At 38.7% G+C, this 8,391-nt stretch overlaps 1 non-coding gene across 1 annotated transcript; it reads left to right on the top strand.

Moving 5' to 3' along the window:
- The first annotated feature begins 5,629 nt into the window (after nt 1-5,629).
- Trnag-acc (transfer RNA glycine (anticodon ACC)) lies at nt 5,630-5,702 on the top strand. Its single transcript has one exon. It is a non-coding gene; the product is annotated as a tRNA-Gly (tRNA).
- The last annotated feature ends 2,689 nt before the right edge of the window (nt 5,703-8,391 follow it).

The following is an 8,391-nucleotide window of genomic DNA, read 5'->3' as shown; positions in this document are numbered from 1 at the left end:
GCAAAATCAATATTGGTTTCTTTCTTAATATATAGTGTTTATTTATTTCCTTTATAAAATTAATCATTTCAGAATTAAGTTAGAAAAGAGTTACACACATGCAGTGGTTCACTAAACAGAATATTAACTTTAAGAATTTTTTTTACTGTAACTTGATTACTTCCATGGGCGGCGATCCGTACTTCCGAGTGGGGGGGATATGACCTTGTTGACTATCTAAGCGTAGCGCCACCATGAGTTGGCGCGAAGCGTACAAGAAAATTTTGGGATTAACAAACCCTCTATAGATGGCCGGAAACGGCACTTCCCGAGGTTTCCAAGCGGCATATACAGGGGCGTAGCGAGCGGGGGGGTGTGGGGGGGTGTCACACCCCCCCAATAATTTGGTCGCTGTCGGCAAATTTTGGGTCTGTCGGCAAAAGGAGAAAAGGTGAAGAGAGCGGAAGGGGAAGAAAGAAGGAAAGCTGAATAGAGAAAAGGAGAACGGGAGCTTCTTCCGTGCCAAATTTGACTTAAAATATGCACCAGATTGCATCTAAGGACGTTTCAAAACTAAAAATTTTCCAAAGGGGAGGGGTAGACCCCCTACCCTTAGACCCCTCCCCCATTTCAGTCACCACTTCCAGATCCGTCGGCAAATCAAATTTGACTTAAAATATGCACCAGATTGCATCTAACGACGTTTCAAAACTAAAAATTTTCCAAAGGGGAGGGGTAGACCCCCTACCCTTAGACCCCTCCCCCATTTCAGTCACCACTTCCAGATCCGTCGGCAAATCAAATTTGACTTAAAATATGCACCAGATTGCATCTAAGGACGTTTCAAAACTAAAAATTTTCCAAAGGGGAGGGGGACACCCCCTCCCCTTAGACCCCTCCCCCATTTCAGTCACCACTTCCAGATCCGTCGGCAAATCAAATTTGACTTAAAATATACACCAGATTGCATCTAAGGACGTTTCAAAACTAAAAATTTTCCAAAGGGGAGGGGGACACCCCCTCCCCTTAGACCCCTCCCCCATTTCAGTCACCACTTCCAGATCCGTCGGCAAATCAAATTCTCCACACCCCCCCAACAAAAACCCCTTCGCTACGCCCCTGGGCATATACCCCACTTTAAAATAGGATTTCATGTCCGAAATATCTCATAAGCAGGATCCAAAATACTTTTTTTTAAATTTCGGGTGTTATTTTGGGAAAATTGCCCCTGTCAATCTTGTTTCAGGCGCTACGTTAGAATGTTCGAGAGCTCTTTATATTATTCGATGAAGAAAATGGCCTCATGCAGGCTATTATAGGCCTATACACATGCAATACACAATTACACATAGTTTCATTCCTAGGTACCGATTGCTAGGGCATCCAGGTGAAACGTACGTGTATTAACAGGGGCGTCGGAAGTTATTTGGGATTGGTACGGAAGATCAGAGTGTGGCCATCTACCATAATTATCGGGGGGGGGGTTGGGGACGTTTGGAAGGTCAAACTACGCTACGCGCCACCATTGGTTGGCGCGTAGCGTAATGGAGAAAATTTTGAAAAAATGCCTCCCAGATTGCAGGAAATGGCACTTCCCGAGCTTTTCTTCTGTGCATTCTCCCTTGTCTGTTTTTGTACCCGATTAATCTTCTGAAACACATTTTGAAGTATGTTTTCATTTTGGTTCTTTATTTTTTGCCTTTTTTTCTTCTTAGTGCTACTTTTTTCTCCTTTTTTTTTTTTTTTGCGCCGTGAATATTGGTCCGGCGAACCGCTCCGACGCCCCTAATTAAGCATTACCCTGGTAACATGAGATTCTCAGCTGTTCGAGGGAACATGTACGTGTGTAGGCCTACTATAGGGCCTATATGAATACTATGAGGGTGCATATATGTACTATATCAATACCGTGGGCGCAATAATACATTTTGTTGTTATAGGGCCAATGAAGCCTACAGTCAAACTATTCTTGCTTTATAAAGACGGTTTATTTGAAAAGATCGCACTGCGTTTATGGTATAGGCGAGAAATGAAGCTAAAAAGAGCCGTACATTCGCGATGATGCATAAATGAAGGCATGAAAATATTCTTATTCCTGGCATTTGGTGGGGGGATATGGTGTATTACATCCCCTCCACCCATTTTCATGGGGGGATATATCCCCCCCATCCCCCCCAGGATCGCCGCCCATGATTACTTCTGTGTACGCATAAACAGATTAAGATTATCCCTTCCCCTCCCCTCCCTGTCTTCCAATTCTCCTCCCTCTCACTCGATGCGTTACTAATAAATCAATTCCTTGCAAAGACTACGGTTGCAAAGCGAGACTCGAAAAGACAAACATATAAATAGATAAAGAAACGAACGAACGAACGAATGGATACATTAATTAATTAATAAATTAATTAATTAATAAATCAACTTAAAAACTAACTGGGTACAGAACCAACTCATGAAGGAACTTTTTTTTGTTTACATACATCCGAAGTTGATGTCTTATTTCAAAGGCCGTATCCGATGTTGTATTTCGTCACTATCGTTATAGCGTGGACTGTGTACGTAAATCGACCGAGTGATCTGCGGTATATAAAACCAGACTGTTTTATGCACGGCAATCTGCTTGTAAACAAAATGTGCGTGCTGGAATTACAAGTAGAGTAATAAACCCCTGACTATACAATGGAAAGATTGGCCCTCTTTAACCCTTGAAGGGAACGAGGAGATAACAATGAACATCGCCTTTAGTAGCTGGTACTCACCCACCCCCATGGGGGGTAGGAAGTTTCCAAAAAGTGGGGGAGCAAATCATCAGAGGGGCACTTTCTCATTCCACATCCACAACCACCACTCGTTATGCTATAACACCGTTATACACACCGGTCATATCACTTAAATATATATGACTTTTTAGTATGCTATCAATACTATTATGGTGCACGTGACAAAGGCTTAAGATATCCAAAAGACAGTTCTTCATCAGAGGGGCACATTTTATTTACCAGTAGGGCACATTTGCTATTTTGGAAAAAAAAGTGGGGGGCACGTGCCCCAGTGCCCCCCGGCTCCTACCCCCTGCCCACCCCCACTCCCACCCTACGCCACCCCCATTGAGAGATGTTATCACTTCGCCCTTGTCTTCTTTCTTAGGATACAACAAAGTTGGGGATTTTGTTAATCAGTTATAGTACATTACTGAAATTACAGGTGGTCTGAACAATTGGGTAAATTTAGGCAACTTTTGACAACTATTTTGCCTTTTTTGAAAGCAGCGCTGTAAACTCAACCCTTAGCGTAGATTGCAGCGGTTGGGTTCCTTTGCCAAAACTTCTAACACGCAGGGAAAAACATAATATATAGCATGTTATGCATAAAAAGAAAGATACATAAAGTGCCACTGATATAGGTAATGTACCCTGCTGTGTGGTTAAACTTGTCTCTGGCGAAAAACATAAGTTTACAAGACTATTAATATTTTTAATATTTGCTTTTTATATAGCGCTTTATACCAGCGATAGGTCTCAAAGCGCTTTACAGACGTTATATTACCCCTGGTCAATGATAACCTGTCCTAGAGACAATCCCTCCAGTCGGCAGCAGTTATATACTGCGCCCAATGACAAGTTACCTCACAGGTACCCTTTTAACCCCTGGGTGGAGAGAGGCAAGTGAGATAAAGCAACTTGCCCAAGGACACAACGTAATGAACTAGGCAGGAATCGAACCAGCAATCCTTAGATCTCGAGTCCGACGCCTTAGCCAATTGGCCACCACGCTCTCAGACTTTTGAGACCAATTATGGTTTATAGCGATGTACCTTGTCAGTCGATGTGGATATTATTCACCGCTGGTGACATTATTTCTTGTTACGTATGGAAAACAAGAAACATGGTAAATCATTATACCAAACTGTGGGCATTGTCATTTCCGGGGGGGGGGGGAGGATATAGATCAGTGTACGTTCCATAACTTTATCGAATAAAATAAAAAACGACCTATATAAATAGTTTGTAGGTAGAAACACATGTAGAAAACCATTTCTCTCAAATGAAACAACAGAAATAAATTATGTATTTTTTTCTCAAGTTATTTACCTTTAAAATATGCTTAATCTCTTAGTGTAACGCTCCTTTAAGGCTAAATTGATGATGACGTCAGCCTCAGTGCAAGCCTAAATGTTAATGTTAGTCCATTGTTTTATCCATTTAATTAAAATAACACCATTCAAAACATGTTCTTTTTCAATTTCATGTAAACAACAGAGCATCCTTGGATGGCATTCAACACAATTTGTACTTTGGCTATTTGTTTTTAAATTAGATAAACAGGTCATTTGAGGTCAAAAAAAGTTTGTTTTTCCGTTGAGTTTTGTATCTGCAGAACTTATCGTGTCTGTGTAGTAGCTAGATTGATTACGCCAAGTGTTTATTCACCCTCGTCATTAAAATAATCCAGAACTTTAATGACGGAAGTCTTAAAGACTATAAGTGAAATGTTGACGTTTATCAATGTTTTATCAATTATAAAAACGTTATCAGCCAAACATTGATGTGAGAATATATTACGGTACTATATTAAATGTTTATGTGAAAACTTTTGTGTTCTTCTTAATTTCGCGATATAATTTTAGTATTTCTTTTTCTGTCTGGTTTCTTCTACTTAAAATTTAATGTGCTTAACATCTAGAAATTCTTAAAATAGCACCTTTTCATTGTCAGTTTTCACCAAAAATGTCAGCAACCAATAGAGAGCAATATGGACCGTCGAAAAGGGGGGGGGGGGGCTTATAATCTATTCAGAAGGCCTACAATCTATTTTCTTTTTATCATGAACCGCTCATGCACCGTGGACCGATTTTCATTACCTTTAAGAAAATATTTCAACATCTCGTACAAGATAGTTTTCTCCAGAGGTTTCTATTAATGGATTTTTTTCCTTGGTAGACAAGAGGTGAGGAAATTATGGAATTGTTTGTAGAACTTTTTGAGTCTAATCAACTGTCCGTTGAGGAAGCCTTTAACCGCTCGCTGTCATGGGGTTTCAGATTAAGCTAACACTTCGAATTAATACAATTCACTGACTCTTAAATCTTAGTGGATTCGAAACTATAAAGGTATTTCGATGAGCATCTTTTTGATTGGTTCTCAAAAGACGTTTAATCGACCATACAAGAGTCGTTCGCACTTTCCTTGATTTAAGACACATTCTTTCAATTTATTTAGCGAGAGCTTAGTAACCATCCATGAGTGTAATTGCGTAAATATCCTTTTCTCATTTAGTTTAAGCAGTTAATGCACCAAACATGTCTCCCATTTTTACCCTGTTTGTTCATGATAATGAAATATTTTATCTCTCAAGGTAAGAGTTTTTCTTCAAAGCAGAACTTTGTATAGGTCTACTACATGTGATTCCGAGCTATATCTATATCTATATCTATATCTATATCTATATATATATATATATATATATATATATATATATATATATATATATATATGTATGATTTCGAGTTGGTTAGCATCATGTTTGATCTCTAGAGTAAGGCAAAATATGTCACCAAAAACAGAACTAGTATTGTTCGATACAGGTGACAAACGCCTACAGTGGAATTACGACCTTCCTAACCGGTTTCGAACCTCTGGACATCCAATCAGCGTCCATAGCCTAGTTGGTTAGGGTGTCCGCGTACCGTGCGGGAGGCCCGGGTTCGTATCCCGGTGGAGGCTGGAAGTTTTTTCACTGTTCTTGATTTTCCAACTCATTACGATTTTCATTTATATATATATATATATATATATATATATATACGTGTGTGTGCATGTGTGTGTGTGTATGTATATACTTTAATGCACCAAACACACTTCGGGTATGATAGAATAAGACAAGCTTTGTACATGAAACAAAACCATCTTTTATTCGTCAAATGTGAGGGACATAAAAAAATGAACAGATTATTACTTTCAGTCCAATCATGCACTAACATGCCCTTTAAATCACGACACAGTTAAATCCGACGCAATTAAAACGACCGGCCACCTTTAAGAACTGTTCAAATGGCAGCGAAATCCATTGTGACGTAATCCTGTTCTTTATTTACTGAGAATTAATTAAATTATTTTACAAGACTGAAGAAAGAGCAAATCTTATTAGAGCTCTAATTGGCTTACTCGTGATGTTCTGTTTCATTGTTTCCTGTTGTTAACAAGGTAGTAATCTCAGTTCATTAAGGCTAACCCATAAAAGAAGTATTTATTTTTAATTAGTAATGTTATCATTCGAGAGGCGTTAAGTACGTATAATTAAAAATTGCCAATGCGGTCTCGACAGGAAATTTACTGGCCACGTTTGGCTTATAATTCTTTGATTTTTGAGTTATAGGATTGATGAGGTTTGCGTAATCAAGTTCTTGTTAATTAAGATTTAAATTAAAACAATCTTCTTTGAATTAGATCAATTATAGACGAGGTGGACAAACGTCTATACCGGTATCCTCATAAATATACGCTGTTGATAAATGGCGGGACAAAACAAAACAAAAAAACAAAGAGATAGCGTTAGGTTCGTTTGTTTGAATATTTAACATGCGATCACGTGTTAACGGTACCCAGTATAGATTGCCGCAACAACCTTTAACCTACCCACGTGCAGTGCGTGGTCTCGTGATATTCACGTGACGTAACATCTTTATGAGCATAAGGTCACAGTCTAGATGAAAGGGTGACTGAGCGTTGAGAATGAATCAAGTTGCTTGGTTTTCCTGGTTTTTCTTAAAGGGTGTGATGACTCGCGCAAAAAGAAACGTCTAATGCCGGTATTTGACCTAGTTTCGAATGAGGTGTAACAGAAGTGTTAAACACCACCATCGATCCCAGAAAATACACACACAGCTTGCTACCATCGGTAATTAGACACTAGTGTACAGTCAGTACATACAGCTGCGGTCAATACACACAGCACAGTGTATAAACGATACAGCGATGGACATCTCAGGTCCAGCTAAAGATAACAATTAAGGTGTCACGTTTCATTACTGTCTGCATTTTATAGCGACACGAACAAAACGTCACTTGCAAGCAACAAAAAGTTAACTTTTTTTCAGATGGCCGCAAGCGGTTTGGGGCGAGTCTTCAATGCCTTTAAAGAGGATAATGTCTTACTGGGCAATGCATTTGCTTCATGGAACGATGCATAAAGGAGACAATCAGCGTCCAATAAAATAAACTCAAACCAAACACAAAACAGAATCCACTGTTCCAATGTCACAGTATGGTGAGCAATGTTGGATAATTTTCTAATTAGCAATCCTGTAATTGGGTACGATTCATAGACAATTACACCGACAATCGTCTTCTGACGATATTAACTATTTATCCAAAATACGGTATCGATATTAAAGATGAAGGTCCTACGATATATTTCACGATATAGTTAATATTCTGTCTCCAGTCTTTTGTCATTTGGACGAAAGTTTCAGCAACAAACTGATAAATTCACAAGCAAACGGGAAATTGTTTTGCATCGTAAGAATGTGGAGCAAATATATTACCCTAGATATGGGCACGTGCCGGTATGTATCCCCTCCCCCCCCCCCAAACAAAAAATATATATATAAACAAAAGGTGGTGACATTTTAAATGTTTATAACCAGTTCAATTGCCAAAAAGGAATAAATTGCTCAAAATTTTCCGCATTTTACTTGTTTTAGACGCAAATTCTTACCCACATTTTATTTGATACAATCGTATGCATTGTCTCGGTAAAGTAGTCTTTTATTAGAGTCTGGTAACTTTCGAGCAAGTGAGTGTTAATCAATCGAATAACCCAAAACGTTCGGACAGTAATTAGCACAAGTGAGCAATACATGGACAATCGGGTATGACACTTGCTATCGTATAATACTCGCACTGCAGACGATCCTGAGAATGACACGATAAATGGAGTATGGTAAGAACAATCCATTCAAATAATGGGTAATCTAGAATATACATGCGAAATCGAATAATCTTGCGCTGCCAGTAACAAAGTGACAAATTTAGTAATATATTAACAATAGAAATGGGTACATGGGTAACATTGTACACAATACTTGGGTCTCCATGGAAGTACTTTCAGTAATTCAATGGATAAATGAGGCTTTTGGGGTTATATACATAGTAGATAGAGATGGACATAAACAACTGGAAAAGCATGGGCCAATCAAACAAGCGATGATTATTCACAAAATATGGTTGTGTACATACATAAATCAGTGCATCAATTTACGTTAATTGCATAACAATGTCGCCGTATAATGTACGGCATCTTTCGTTTGCGGCTAAATCTTTGTACAAAATATCTTAACTGGACGAAACGAAATTGATAACAGAACATTTACTAAGCCACGCACTTATGACAAAAACTGATAAACAACTGGAA

This window comes from Apostichopus japonicus, chromosome 5, assembly GCF_037975245.1.
Source record: "Apostichopus japonicus isolate 1M-3 chromosome 5, ASM3797524v1, whole genome shotgun sequence".
Taxonomy (NCBI): domain Eukaryota; kingdom Metazoa; phylum Echinodermata; class Holothuroidea; order Aspidochirotida; family Stichopodidae; genus Apostichopus; species Apostichopus japonicus.
This window is presented reverse-complemented; position numbering and strand designations above follow the sequence as displayed.